Source organism: Lagopus muta, chromosome 9 (genome assembly GCF_023343835.1).
Source record: "Lagopus muta isolate bLagMut1 chromosome 9, bLagMut1 primary, whole genome shotgun sequence".
Classification (NCBI taxonomy): domain Eukaryota; kingdom Metazoa; phylum Chordata; class Aves; order Galliformes; family Phasianidae; genus Lagopus; species Lagopus muta.
Window position 1 is genome coordinate 12,539,979 of NC_064441.1, and position 15,688 is coordinate 12,555,666.

General features: G+C 37.1%; 1 long non-coding RNA gene across 8 annotated transcripts in view; it reads right to left on the bottom strand.

Moving 5' to 3' along the window:
- The window catches only part of LOC125697399 (uncharacterized), a 65,629-nt gene that overhangs the window by 22,735 nt on the left and 27,206 nt on the right, over positions 1 to 15,688 (bottom strand). For 6 of the 8 annotated variants that reach the window (XR_007378776.1, XR_007378772.1, XR_007378775.1 and 3 more), the window contains exons 5-6: positions 13,937 to 14,062; positions 9,803 to 9,896 (exon numbers count right to left, since the gene is read on the bottom strand). This is a non-coding gene — a long non-coding RNA (uncharacterized LOC125697399). Of the gene's footprint in view, positions 1 to 9,802; positions 9,897 to 13,936; positions 14,066 to 15,688 lie in introns of all 8 variants that reach the window. The other 2 variants (XR_007378774.1, XR_007378770.1) reach the window with 1 other exon arrangement.

Genomic DNA, 15,688 nt, shown 5'->3' on the forward strand with positions numbered 1-15,688 from the left:
AGATCATAATGGCAACCTTCCATCTTCTCCCATTGTGCAGAAGAAAGAAAAGCTTTCTAAGGCTACTGTGCAGCAGGACTGGAACAGGCCTGCACAGGGCAGTATATGCTGTTCCCACTTTTCTAGGCATTTTCTTTTCTGTTTACAAGGACAACAATAAACAAACAAACATCCCTCCTTCCAAGTCTTGATTATAAGCTTTGCCCAACAACATAAGGACAAAAAGGAACATAATGAAAATGTAGATACGTTTACTCATGCCTAATGAAAGTCTAGAAAAACTGTTTTCAAAACCAATTATTCAGGAGATGCCCATCATTACAGTCAATCAACAGGTTTTTAAATCAAATGATTAAATTCTTTAACCTTTGGTTTGACCTCTTATGAAGAACACTGAGAGAATTATGGACTTTCCATTTTTTTTTATACACTTGCTTTTTTTTCCAAGGGGAAATTAGGAGGTGATAAATTGGAGAAATGAAATGCTGTGTTCTTGTTTTTTCTCCTTGCACTTGCAAGCTCTGCACAGCTTCCCACTGTTAAAGTTAACATGTTTTTGCAGTGGAGAAAAGCTGTACTGCTATTACTCCCTCCTCATGCAGTCAGAGAAGTGTGAAAACCAATGAGTTCAGTTGACATTATTAGCACAGTCAAATCTTACAGCTGAAAATAAGCCACAGGACAATGTCAAGTTTAGAAAAATATATAAAGACATGCAATGGGTGGCAGAGGTGACACAGGGGTGAGATTTCCTCTTAGGTACTGCCTGGAGACATACTGTCATTTTCAGTGACAGTTCAAATTCTGACTGTGGCTGTCTTTTCCTGCCTTCCATAGCCTTGGTGAAGACATGAAGATAGTAAATACTGTGAGGGCACTTTGGTGACCTCTCCTTTTATGCTTCATAGGATGATAGAATGGTTTGGGTTGAAATTGAACCTATAGATCATCTGGTACCAAATCCCTTGCCATGGGCAAAGACACCTTCCATGATATCAGTTTGTCCCAGACCCTGTCCAATCTGGTTTTGTCTTCAATATATTTCTTCAATATGGAGAGGGAATAACTGGATTTATTCTGCTAAAACAGTGAAATCTCCTTGAAAGAAACCTGGCATGTATAGGAAGAATTTATTTCTTTCCAGTTAACATGTGAAGCTTTTTGCTTTGTACTGCACATTCATTCAGCTGTCATCACTGTGGGTGGGTTTCCATTTTCCAAACTATGTCTGAATAATTAGTGCCTTGAAGAAAGCTACTTTGGGAAAACAAACAACAACAAAAAAAAGTGATCTGCAGTAGCCATAAAAACATTCTGGAGCTGGATGGAAAGCCATCTTACCTGCAGGCACTGACATTTCATTTCACACTTCAATCCTTATTGATTAAATTGTTGTAAAAATAATACACTCTGCTTAAGCTGGCAAAGACCAGAAATGCAATATATACTGCAAATTTCAGTCCTGGGAAAGCAGTAATCCATAACTCAATTACAATTCCAGCATCCTCTAAGACACAGGCCTTACGCACCCTACATAGCACCTGGTCTGGAACATGGGTATCTGCAAATGCTAAATAAGACAAAGGGAATACATAACACAAAAAAACAGAGATGTGTGGATCTCACATTCAGAGATGTAAGTAATGATGATATTTCATAGTGAGATTATTTTATTAATGAATATAAAGAAAAAAACAAAAAGTAATGCAAATATTGCAATACTTTTGCAGTATTGCGTTGAATCATGTTACTGCTATTAGAGATGGAACAAAATCAAAATAGAAGCTGCCTGTACAAACATTTAATTCTGGATATTCCCTAAGAGTATAACAGAGTTAAGAAAACAGAATTAGCTGATAAGTTTCTTTTGCTGGGTTTATCGGCCATCGTACACATTGCAGGCTTAGTGCACATTCAATGCCTGTACCTTACTCTTTCTGGGCTACTGAGGCACTACCATTATACAACTGAATAGCAATTTGTGCAGAGTGGAAGCCTCATAGCAACAGACTGAAATAGACAACAAAGGCACTGAAACAATATGTTCTTCCAAAGGTACAGAGAGTTTTCTGCTTAAAATTTTATTTTAGCTGTGAATTTTTGAGTCCCAGAAAATTGCAGGACAAAGGTTTCTAGTCTTCATGTGGGTTCTGTCATGCTTCTGTTTTTAAAATAGGTATTCTGAACAGCACAAAGCATTAATCACTAAAGCTGTATGTGGCTGATGAAACCCTGTAGGATATTTGGATTCTTCCCATAATTACTTTACTTCTCGGTAAGCTTTCTATATAAACATCCCACTGTTTGGAAAAGCAGCTATTTTGGTCTTCTGTATTCCGTGCCTGAAATGCTACTTGTATGACTGAAAATCTCTCCTGAACAAAGTAAATTACAAAGAGTCATTGGAATGGCTAAATTCCATGGAAAAGGAACCCAAATAACAGGCTTTGACCAACCACAACATGTTGACAAAAAAACACATAAAAGCAGTACCTTTTCTATTCTATAATAGAATAGAATTCTAGATTCTAGATTCAAGAAAAAAGGTGAAAAGCAGAGAAAGGAAACCAAGTCCACTCTGCAATCAAACAATCTTCTATCTCAGCGCTAAATCTTTCTCCACAAATGTGTTATTTTGTTTAAAATAAAAGTTCTCTGAAGTTTGAGATTCAGAATAAGATAAAATTGAAAAATAATATCGTTCAGTTAACCTTAGTAGTTGGGTATAGATGGTCTGGGGTGGGTAATACCTCACTTAACTGTGTTTCTTATGTACAATCATGATCCAAAGCGGTGCAAATGAAGACAAGAGCATCTGCAAGGACTCAGTGCTTTTACTAAAGCCTTACAGACTTAATGTTTCATGAATTTGAGCTCTTGTACAAAAGCTCCCCAGTCTGCTAACAGTGAGGTCTGGGATGAATGAGAACTAAGAAATCCCCTAAAGCCTTCTTAATATCTTAGAAAGGCTTGCATGAACTAAAGTACATTTAAGAAAAATATTAGAACAGTAATTAAGTAAGAAAAAGCATTTTTAAATTTTCAGGGAAATGCTACAATTAAAATTGCTGGCCTCTTTGTTTTTTTTTTAGCTGTCTACATTTGAAAAATACAAGCTATACATTGAAAAAAAAAAAAAAGAGATATTAAACAGATGTTTGATTTTACTGTGTCTTAAGCCAAACTATGTTTCATGTTAGATACTTGCAATTAGCTTCAGAAAAAGTTTTTGTGAAATGACAGTGATCATTTGTGCAAAAACATCACAGTGCCCCATTGGAATAAGCCCATAAAGAGAGACTGGGATGACATGTAGACATGGCAGCCCATGAATTTACTTCAACCAGCAAAAGATGTTCATGGGTATCCAGAAATTATAAGTGGGACATACAACAGAGGACTGTGGTTTTCTTAGCAATGCTGAGACTTATTTAACTTAAGAGATGGATGGTTTTGCTTATGATTGGAGAGGAAAACAAAGGGATTCAAAAGAGATATCCTTGAATTTGATTCTGAGTTATTTTGATATTTTTAATATTTATTTCTGAGTAGTGAAAAAAATGCTTTCTATGTCTAATTTGAAAAAGATTTCACTAGATTTGGCACAAGCATGCATACAACTGAGAAATGATCTTCTTGCAATACTTCACTGGCTTACTTCCAGAGAAATTTCTACAGCATTTAGTCTCACAAAATAATTTTCTTACACAAAGCCCACATGTAGATTAAGCATACGTTGGCTGCACTGCTCCAGCCTATGTGTTTTCATCTAAAACTAAATAAATTAAAGCAACATGGCTATGAACTTTAATTTCAATCCCAATTAAAGAAAAAAAGTTCAAGAGTATATGTTTATTTTGAACAACGAATGGAAGTATATGCTTTTGGGTTTTTTTTGGTTATAAATAGCTTCCAAGTAGGCTGTTATTGAATTATAATACTACACGGCTTACATTTGTCAAAGGCATTGGGTTCATGGGATAAGTAGGTATTCCATGAGAAAATACGGGCACATTTTAAAATATTCATTTTATTGTGCAAAAAGTGTGCATTATTGTGCATAATTATAACCCAGAATAGAAATCACACCCACAGACCCTAATGAGCATTACAACATACTTCTCACTAAAAGAACAGACACCAAGTGCAACACTACACAGAAAGACTTCCACTCGTAGCAGTGGAAGCATTTTGGAGTGGACCCTTGTCCTGCTCCATGTTTCTAGTACTGCTAACAGAAGATGCTACCTCAGCTCCCTCAGCCAAGAGGGACACCAAGTGTAAGGAACCAAGGGAACTGCTGTTTTCCTAAAAGATTTGGAGAAGTATGTGTCAGACTAACAGGAGAACACTCTGCCATATTCAACAGTGCAAGAATATCCCCTTCAGACCACCAGCAATCAGTCTGATTTCCCAAAAAACAAATCTGGAGTAGCATCACTGCTTCATGAACTGAAGCATGGAAATCACATATGAGAAACATGATTTGCTAGTGTAATTATTTTCATAATTTTTTAAATTTTCATTAATCTTCACTTCTTTTTCCAACTCTGTAAATACAAACTCTAAATGCTAAGCACACTGACCAATAGCATATTGTTTCTACAAATATGTAACTTGCATATCTGAGCTGAGGAAGGGATCACATTTGTGTGGGAAGGGAGTACATTTTTTATTTCCTGGCCAGGTCCCACAGATTTTAACTAGTGTTTGTAAGCCAGCTATTGTCTGTATGTCTGAAGTTGTGCACATGCTAGAAAAGTGAATAATTCAAAAGTAGAGCTGTTCTATAGGACTTTGTTTTTCTAAGTAATTCAACAAATAATTACTCCTTTCCATGACTATTATGCTCTTTTACTACGGTGTCAAGTAACACATTATTGAGCTCTTGCATAATTTTAAAAACTTCTTATGAAGCTGGTGCGCAGACAGTTAAGTTTTAAGATCGTTACAAATAGGACATAAGGCTAGTATTTACATTGCTTACGCTTCAAGAATAGTCACTAAAATATCTTTAACCACATTACAGATGTGACCTTACAAACACCTTACAGATGTGACTGACCTCTGTAATTTAACTTTGTGTTTCTTGTTACTGAATTTGTCTACACCCCAGCAGAAGAGGCTGGTTCAAGACTTGAGGCATTTGAAAGATCTGCAGTGTGATTTTATCTCTGTTCTTTTTCTGTTTTGTGCCTTTTCCAACAACTGACAAATACTGCAGAGGGGAATATAGGTCTGCATGGACATGATTAACAATATTTATAATATTTACAATATTTACAATAACTGTCAATTGCATGACAGTTTCCTGGCTTCCCAGCACCATCGCAGATCCAAAGGACAGTCACAAGATGTAAGGCTTAGCAGATGTATATGCACTTGCAGTCTTGGAATACCTACAAATTCTCCTGAAGGCAATGGGACCTTTTATGTACCTCTTAAAACATATCTAGGACTATAAACTCAATCACTTTGGGAAAACAGTTAGGTTTGTGTATGAAATCTAAAGTTTTGAAGTATACAAGAAGTCTCTTCTGTCTTTAAAGTCTATGAAACACTCCAATGCTCAAAGTACTGTATACATTCAAATGGATGGTGAGGGAAGGACTCAAAGACAACAGAAAAGCTGAACATTGTAGCTGAAGAGAAGCATGAGTCACACCAGACAGACAACTCCACTAAAAGTAAAATAATGGCCTTTGTGTGGATTTTAATTGCAATAAGTTCACATCTGAAACCAGAGAAGCACTGGCATGGAGTGAGGCTAGGCTCAGTAATAAAATACTGAGAGTACGAATGAGAGGGAGACATTAGTAATAATATAACAGATCTTTGGGCAAACAGTTCCAGTAGAAGATGTCCTTGAAGATGGTATTATTATCAGAACCAGACGATCTGTAAGGTCCCTTCCAACCCAACCCATTCTATGTTCTATGATCTAGATCAGCTGAAAGCAGTAATGAAGCTTCTTCCTGCCTTTATCTGTGCTCATTTCAGAAGAAACACGCTCAACGAACTGAGGCACGTGGGCTTTGAAGGAGTAAATCTAGTTTGGTCAAATACAGAGGGGAATGGTGAAATAACAGAAAAGCTGAAGCTGAGTCAGAACATCATAAGCCAAAACAGAAAAATATATTTCAAAGACAAGGAGAAGGCATAGAATAACTTGTCAAGAGCCAAAATAAACCCTGATTTATACTACAGATAATGTTATTTGGCATACATCAATAAAGTGATGAAGAAGTTTCCAAGGCTGGAACCTAATTCTACAATGATATTTCAATCTGCTTTATTTCGAGCTCAAGGTATGAACATCAGAAGGAGAGCATAGCACAAAGGAGCCTGGCTTTCTGTATGAATTGAACCTAATAAAGAATTTCTGATTTTTATGAGCCTTCTTATGCTTACATCTTTCCTCTATCAAACTTCATTTTAATTATTTGTCACTCTCAATAAACTGCTCCATACAATATCTGCTGTATGCAACGCACTATGCTTTACACATTTCTTCCAGGATGAAAAAAGCTAATTTATCTAGATTTTTCTCTTTTTTTTTTTCTTTGACTTTCCATTTCTATGGCTCATTCCTCATTCCAATATTTCTGAAAATATAATAAGATATATACAGAATAATTAAAAAAACATAGCAATTAACCTGTCTCAGGGAAAGCATCATAAAGTAAGTGCTGCTTCAGGGAAATTTCTCAAGTAGAGTCAAAAGAGTATGTAGAGAACAACATAATATTTAAGGCAACACGCCAGTCAAATTATATCCAATCAAGTCTGGCACAGTTGATTTAAAGTACCTTGGTCTTTCTATCCAGAGTTATCCATTTGAGGAGACATAAATATAGAGGATGTAAGATGTCATAAAAGCAACATTGCAGTTCGTGATTATATAAATGAAATAGCTATAAAATAGATATACACACTCATAGGAATTGAAAATAAGTCTGATGTAATTAGGCTTACTTATATAATTTATGGAAGGTTTTTTTTAATACACAATTTACTGAAGAAACTGTATCACCACATATAAAACGTAGTTGTACTTGATGCAATACAATATACTTAATTCTCTGAGGCGTATTGGGAAAACATTAAAAATAGCTATACTGGTCAAAACCAAGCATTCCAGTATCAATACGCTCTCTTTAGCCATGACCAAAAACATATGCCTAGGACAGACCAAATATGAGGTCAGAAACTGCCTTTAATTTTCTGGATCTCTCAGTTGATGCTCTCATGCATTGTGCAACATCCTGTAAGCTGTGTTCAGCAGTAGTTTACAGTCCGTTACATTGTATGTGAAGTTACAGTTTCTGTTTTTCCTCATCTTTATCAATTTACATTTACTTTCTTCATCTGCCATTTTAATGACTGTTCACTCATCTCAAAGCATCTTTTCTGCAGTACTTTATTGAGGTTTCAACCTCTATTCCTACTCTTTTTTTCCAAACTTTAATCCTCCAGCTTTGGTGAGGGACATTTTGAGAGCATTTGGAAAGCCTACTTACATCAAATGGATCTTTTTTATCACACACTCATTTCTCCAAAAAACATACTCTTCTATATTCTAGTTAATCTATTTTATTTTTCTTGTGGTTTCTAATAATTTTTATTGTATGAACATCAGATTCATTGGTTTATAATTTTTGGCTTTCCCATGATACGATTGTCACATTTTCTGTCTTTCAGTCCTGAAGAATCAAGGTGGTTTCAGCTAAAGGTTATAAAACAACAACAGTAATTCAGTATCTGCCCTCCAGAATAACTTTACAGTGGCCAAGGGTGGTCCTGGCAATTTTTTCTCTTGTAAAGACAAGATTGTTCACCACATTTATTCATGTTTATGTTGGCATGTTCCTAACTATTCTTAGGTAGTTCTTGTATACATGCTCTGCCTCCATAGAGAGTGGATATAAGAAAAGCCACAGTTCCTTCTTCTTAGACTGCAATTGCTGCCTTTAGCAAGTGGAATGGGAACCAAGTCCTGCTTAAAATGCATGAGAACACTCTCATTCAAACCAGGGGAAGACTGGTCTCTGTTGGGTTGAGTGGAAGTTTTGCTGCAAATTTGAATGGATATAAGGTGCCAAAAGCCAGAAGCTGCTTTTCCAACCCAATAGCCAGTGAACAAAAGCAAATGGAAAAATCACTTAAGCAGACCAAGGAGCAGCAAAATGTTCTTTCCATTTCTCTTTCTGCTCATCGAGAAATAAAAAAAACCAGCTTGCATTCATAAGAAAAAATATTGAGGAAAGCATAGTACTTTTCCATTCAGGAACATAGATTCTTTTCTCAAGAAACTACTGACAAGAAGACGAATGCTCATTTCATTCATCAGAGTGCCTTACTGGAACAGTAGCAGAAAGAATTCACGACAGAACTGATCCAGCAGAATTTCTCACTGTAACTTCTTTAATCAGGAAAATACTTTACACCTGAAAAGCAGAATGTTTTTCCAAGGACTCAGATGGAAAAGACTCAGAACCCCACGTCCTACAGCTACACTGGCTCCATGAAATATTACAAATGGCCCTCAGTAACATAAAAATATTACTGTACAGGAACAAAGACCACAAGTTACCTAGCTGCCATGTCATACAACTAGGCTTAATAAGAAATAACTGGAATGTTTGTTGATAAGATAAAAAAAAAATCAACAACAAACAAATTAAGGGGAGTAAAGTAGGAATTACAGGGACAGCTGAACAGTCATGATCAGACCATGCACAGATGGCACGCAATGCCTGGGATGGTTTGAGTATGTTACATTTTAGTAAGAATACGAATGTGGTTTATGGATGTGAAGACAGTGTAGGTATAGTATGACAGTCAGGAAAAAGGAGGCAGCTGCTCTGCTTCAGTTTAGGATGGAGTTTGCTGAAGTCATTAGTGGGCTTGCCTGTAACACCAGTGACCATACAGCCCATGGCCTTTGCTATTGGGTAGGTTTCTCAGTTGTGCTCTAGGTCAGGAGACTTAACTAGTCTGGACTGTGAGCTCTCCTTTTCCAAGTATTGAAGAATCCCACCTATTCTCACACTATTTATTACCATGCATCTTTAAGTATCTATTCACATGTATCAGATAGTTATAGCTATTTAGGTGCTGTCAGACAGCAGTAAGTATGATTTCAAAAAAGCGATGAGGGAAGTTTAGTGACTAATATCCCAACATTCGCCCTCTAAGATGGAGTGCTAACGTTTGTAGCCTGTTATTTTGTAAGGTATTCTTTTTAGGACAGAGATAGCAGGACTACAGAGACGTTTATCTATTACATTTATCTATTAATATGAACATTGTGCTGCCAAGCAATTACGTACTAGCAACAAGAGAATGTTCAGCAATTATTTTCCTTTAATCTGTGAATTTTGATCTATTTGACACTCCCCATTCTGTGGCCAGCAGGATCCAATCATTTTTATCAGCACTTCAAGCACTACAATACGCCACCAAGACTGGAGAAAAATGAGGATGTAAAAGTAATCTGTGCAACAGATAGAGGTGTTTACATATAGATAGCATGTTCAGTTTGATAAATAATTCTTCCTGTAGTTGGATATTTTTCTAAATATCTGCTATCAAGAAGACACTCTGAAAGTGCCAAGTTCAATTTCCTTTTTCTAGATACAACAAAATGGACTAAATTTATACGTGCCATATGTATGCCACTGGTTTATTGATATTAAACTCTGAAAATCACGAAGAAGCCTGGCAAATGAGAGGCTATTTCATTTTAATACAGAAGTGACAGTTCTGTGACCTTTTTATGTCATTTGTCATATGAACTCACCAAGCAGCTTGAGAGAAATGACATCTTGGATGAGAGTCCAGCCTGATGAATGCGGTGACAGTATGGAGTTTTCTGTTTTTCCCCATTCATTTGTCTTAAGAAAAAAAGGACACTTGGAAGTAAATAAATAAATAAATAAATTGCAAATAGAAGACAAAACTGAATAAAACTTTCTGATAGAACTATACTAGGTAATCTGCCCCAAAGGTAAGTTGGTCTCTTGTTTTATTTTGCATTTCTGTGACGATCTTAATTTAAATAGGCAGTGGTACAGTCTGTTCATGAAATGAAGAAGTGTGCTAAGTAAATATGTAGACACAGCAGTAACATGGCAACAAGGCAGACTCCTAAATTCACCACTGTGTTTTGTAGTGTTTTCTAATCCACTGCTACAGATTAGGAGAAGAACAACAAAAGAAAAACCCCCACAACTCATAGAATTTTTACAAAAGGGTTTTAGAATCACTTTCAAAGTATAGCACTGGTGCATGATATTCAGGCATGCAAACAGCATGGGCACAATACAACAGCTACACTACACTTACTGGATTTCCTCTAAACTGGGATCTGGTTCAGCTGAAGCTCAGGAGTGAGTTCACACTCGATCAGCATCTGTCCCCAAGCTCCCCTACTGGTGTGACAGTGTAAGAACAGCAAACAGACATGCCAGGTCAGCAGAGCTGGCCCAGCTTCATCCTTGCGTAGCCACAGGCAGTCCAACTTTACATAGTGAACAGTAAGCAGTCGGGATGAATGCTCCCATCCTTCCAGGATGAAGGTATTTTAAAAATTCAAGAACTTATCAATCAGGCTCCACAGACTCCCCCAGATATTGGCCTCTACAATTCACAAGAATAGGCAAAGTTCATCTGAAACCATTCTACAAGTTAGAGCCATACCAGAAAATTTTCAACATTGTATGAGAATGTATATATTTACGTATAAAGACATATGCATATTATATATACATGAACACATATGAATTTGGAAGTAAGCACACATACGCAAACACATGAAAAATCTACAAAAGAAAACCAAGATTCTGGATTGTTTTCCTGCGATCAGATGATCTGAGTTCATTCTGATTTATAACAAAATACTCTGCCAAAATCACCAGTGCAGTAATTAATTAACTTCAGCCAGCTATATTTGCTGGCACTTTGCCCTTTTATATTATTAATGAACTAGTTTATTTTGTTTTCAAGATGAAATACCTATCATTCCAGTTTGCAATAGGATCCACAAAGAATATCCCTTTCCATACCAGGAATATTTTTGCAAAATCAAAGCCTTTTCCTTCTTCCCATTTTTCATACTTAAAAAAATTAAATTGCACATGTGCCACATTTACTATCTTTCAAAAGAGAGACTTACGGCCTTCTGGCCCCAGCACTCTGTGGGTAGGAGAGAGAGCAACAGAAGGGGCAGCAACGAGAGGTTATATTTCCCCAGCATACAAGTTTCCTCCCTGCCCTTCCAGCCATTTCCATGCTCTTGGTGCCACAAGGTACTATAATCCAGTAGAATACAACCCAGTAAAAAAATTACCTTTTTTTCTTTTTTTTTTTTTTCTTTTTAATAACTAAAAGGGTTTTAGCAGCCTTGCCAGACTAAACCTTATTTTCTAAGGCTCAGGACCTTTGATGAAGTCTGCTCTGGGCAGAAATTTTACAAGATTCTCTAAGAACCGGTAAGTAAAATGGTTTGCAAGCTCGATGTTACATAAGAGTATAAAAATAATTAGTGTTAGGTGCCATTTATTTACAGTGCTTGAAAATGTCTGAGAAAAAGGTGGCAAAAATTATAATTACTAATTAACTTCAAGCTCTGTTCTAGATACATTCATTTCAGCTTTGCATGAGGAAAAACAGAAGCACTCTTCAATGCATGTAAAATATATGATCAGTATTATAGATGCAGACTTTTAGATCATGCAGAGGGTGTGTTATCCCACTACTTCTCCCTTCATTGGCAAATATGCATTTGGGACAAGTTGCTTCTCCAGAGACAATCTGCATGGCTGGGAGTGGGCCAGATCTACTGAAAAAAGGACACAACTGAAGAGCTTTGTTTTGGTCAATAGACTTTTGCTTTCCATTTTTCAGAAACACAGAATCTGTCCTAATATCCCCTGCCAAAAAAGCATTAGTAGTTGGCTTTGCTCTCCTTTTCAATCAGTCATTTGGGATTTGCCTTTTTGGAGGGAGTGGGCAGCAACAACTGCCTCTTCTGAAGCAGTGAGAACTTTCATTATCACAAACATAATGGTTCTGTTGTCATTTTGAATGATAGCAGGTCAGTTTGGAAAAGAAAAGCAACTTTGGGAGAAATGCTGACAAAGAATCCAAATCCAAGTCAATACACTGTCTTAACAAAGAAAAATTACTTTTTGAGGGTAATACCCATTTCATTGAAATCGAATTTATTGATGAAAAGGTGGGAGAAATGATTCTCCTAAAAGAAAACCTTTTTCTTCTAGTTTTCTTTTTCTTTCTTTCTTTTTTTTTTTCTTTCTCCACTTTGGCAATGCTTTTGATCTTTTACTATGACATATGACAGAAAGTGCTTGATAGAAAGTAAAATGGTATCAATATGTATGAGGAGTTTCTTTCCATACTCCAGCAGGAAAAAAAAGTAATGCTTTGAGAACTCCCATAGCTGATGAGAGAGATTTACATCTTCTCAGATGCAGTAACATGGCACCAGTTAGGCTGTGAATAGCAGCAGTTTTTGAGCAGCAGTTGAGCATGACTAGTTCAAAAGACTTTAAGCAAAAGTCTTTACAAAAGATTGGCTGGCAGTCAGCACTTCTCTTACATCTGAATAAAGATAATCCGCATAGTGATTTCTTAGCATTTCTTCCTTTGCTTCCTCTCCTGTCTAGCAATTCTAGACTCTGTTACATTTGTGAATGTGATGACAGGGACTTGATTTTCTTCCTTTCCATGTTTAAAGATGACCTTGATGTTAAAGCATGTTTCAAAGGTCCCTCAGCTTCGTTTAATATCCAGACCTTTAAGTGCGGTCTTTAATAGCTGTAAAATGTTCTCATAAATTCCAAGCTATGTATTTTCTATATTGTTTCTTTATGGTTCATTTAGTGTGACATTATATCAAAAATTTTAAAAAGGCATTTCCTTCTCAATCAGTTCTGAACGAAGTGTCTGAAAAAAGCACTCCTAAAACTTTCTACTTGAGCCATTAATTAATGCACTGCTTGTTAACTGCTGCTGTAGCTTTTGATTCACAGACACCAGAACAATTCTATAGTGATGGATGTTCTGGAAAGGCTTAGACAGTGAGGCTGGAATGTATGCACACATCACAGTAAAATGAGAAACGACATTCACTTCCAAATGATCTTTATGTGATAATACTTTAAAGAAGTGGTAACATCGTGCTGGATACTGCAAGTGCATAAGTAAATATAAGCAATGTACCGTGTGTTTTATCAACATTTGCCAGTGTAATTTTAGAATATAAAATCAAAACATAGTATGGTGCTTTATGATGCAAGGAGCATTTTTGTAGATAGCATAAATAACAAATCAAGAATGTCTGTAGCTATGAATAAAGATGTCCTGAACATTAGAAAGAGCCTGCTGTGAGGGAAAATCAAAAACCTGTGTGGAAGTAGAAGGAGCTAGTGGTAATCAGGCCGGTTGAATTTAATGGATCTGGTTTTATTTTCACTGTTTTCCTACGAAGTAAGAAAGATTTAAATATCCACCAACAATTTTCTACACAAGCCGAGTATAACAAGCTGTGCTGTAGAAAGCTTTTTGTTTAACGAGCATTTCCAACCATAAAAAAGAAAAAAGAAACCAGAGAGAGAAGTATGTCGGGCTACCAAATGGTCTCCATCCTTTTTCTTGTCCTGGAGGAATTTCAGACCACAGAACACTTGCTTTGGTTTTCCAAACTTCCTGCAGCACTGCTACAGGCAACACACTGTGTCTGTAGAACTTCTAGTTACTCCAAGGGTGTGTCGAAGTGTGTTATGGTACACCATACCATAAACACAGCAGTTTAGTCTATGTGACCCCATGTAAAATCAGTAGAGAAGCTGAAGGGCCAGGTACCCCTTGAGTCCCACAACAGCACAACAGACATAAATTGAGCTGCAAAACTTACCCATGAAAGTGGCTGAGAGGGTCTGTGATGAGCTCTGGGCTGTCACCATTGGCATCAATCTGCATTGAAGGTGCTGTGGCAGTACCAGCGAACTCTGCAACTGTCATCCTGGGTACAGGTTTGAGTCTGCTGAGAGATTAACAACAAACTGTTCAGCTTGATACAAATTAAAGGAATAGAAATGTACCTCAGAGAGGAAGGGCAGTCAGAGAACAATGGAGAAGCCTCAGCTGGTTAATGCCTTCGGTTTTGTTGGTGACCAGAAGCTATAAAACAGCAGAAAAGAGTCACGCTTAATAAACATCTGTTATTTGGCCATCTTCAGTGCTAGTGTTGGAGTGAAAAACCCTCCTGAAAAGCTTCCTGGCACCATGACTTTGAGCAGAGGGATGAGGCTGAGTGGATTTGTGAAACGGATCTGGCAGGAGCCCTGGTGCTGCACCTGTGAAAAGGAATGGCTACACCAGGCATGTCCAACCCACAGCTCAGCCCAGCCCACGCTGCCACCATCCCCATGCCATCATAGCAGTGGCTGTGCCTCATGAAGCAGCCTGGTGACTATGTTGAAAAGCAGTGTTTTGTAGCTGAGAATTTGTTCTATCAGTGTTACTGTACTCATTGTATCTGTTGTATTTTCTGTGGAAATAAATAGGAAGCATTACTTTCAGAGAGACACAGCCCAAGACTATTCCTTTTTATTCAGTGTGGCTGGCCAGGCAAGCTGTAGAGTTGGATACTCATGTATACTACGCAGTGCCATCCCTGCCCATTGGGGTCCAGAGAACAGCAAGGAACACAAGTATTATTAGTAATTAGTAAAAGCATAACCAGATGCCTCAGAGAAGTATCAGGTACACTGATGAACCACAAAGACACGTAGACCATCGTCCATGGGAGCTAAAAACAGAAAAAGCAATTTCATTCTGTAGCAGGGTTTCAGAGTATCTGGGGACAGACATTTCTTTTCTTTCCTCCTCTCATCGATTTGTATGCCATGTGTTCTTGTATCTGGCACAATTCTACATTTAGGGAAAGGAAACACCCATAGACAGTAACAGCACTAAGACTCAGTTACAGGAGAATCATACTGGATTTTCATTTGGCTGCTAAAATAAAACCAACGGAAGTCTAAAAGGGCAGTGTTGAAAGAAATAACAGATACATGTGAATGCTGGATGAACCTGGTGAATAACCCTAGCCAGAAAAAATCAGAAGATGTTGTCAATGCCACACCTACTTTCTACAAAATTTTATGTTTTTAGGAAAGCTCTGGTACCTGGGTTTTGGTGGTCCACATTAAATGCCACTTGCTGTGTTGTTTTGTATCATCTCAGGGTAGAAAAGTATTACAGAATGCCTGTATTTACTGTATTCTGCTTGTGTCAGTCAGTAAGTGAAAGCATGCCCTATCTAATTAAATCTGGACTTCACGTGCATCTCTTCATTTACCTACTGTGCAAATAATGGGAGCTAACACTGTAGTATTAAAATCAGATAAAATCACATTTTTATTAAGACAGTGTATGGAAATATATAAGTATCATGTGAAACATATTCTCTTTTACATATTGCATAGAGCTCTGAAATTGATCAAGATGTCCCTGGGAATGTATCAGCAATGGATAAAGAGAGCAAACTCCTCATCCTCCAGGGATCAGGCAGCTTCTTGCTGTTCTTTCCTACTGCCTCCTTGATTGAAAATAAACTTGTTTGGTTTGTTTTCCTCTTATCATTTCAGTTAGGGTAGCATCA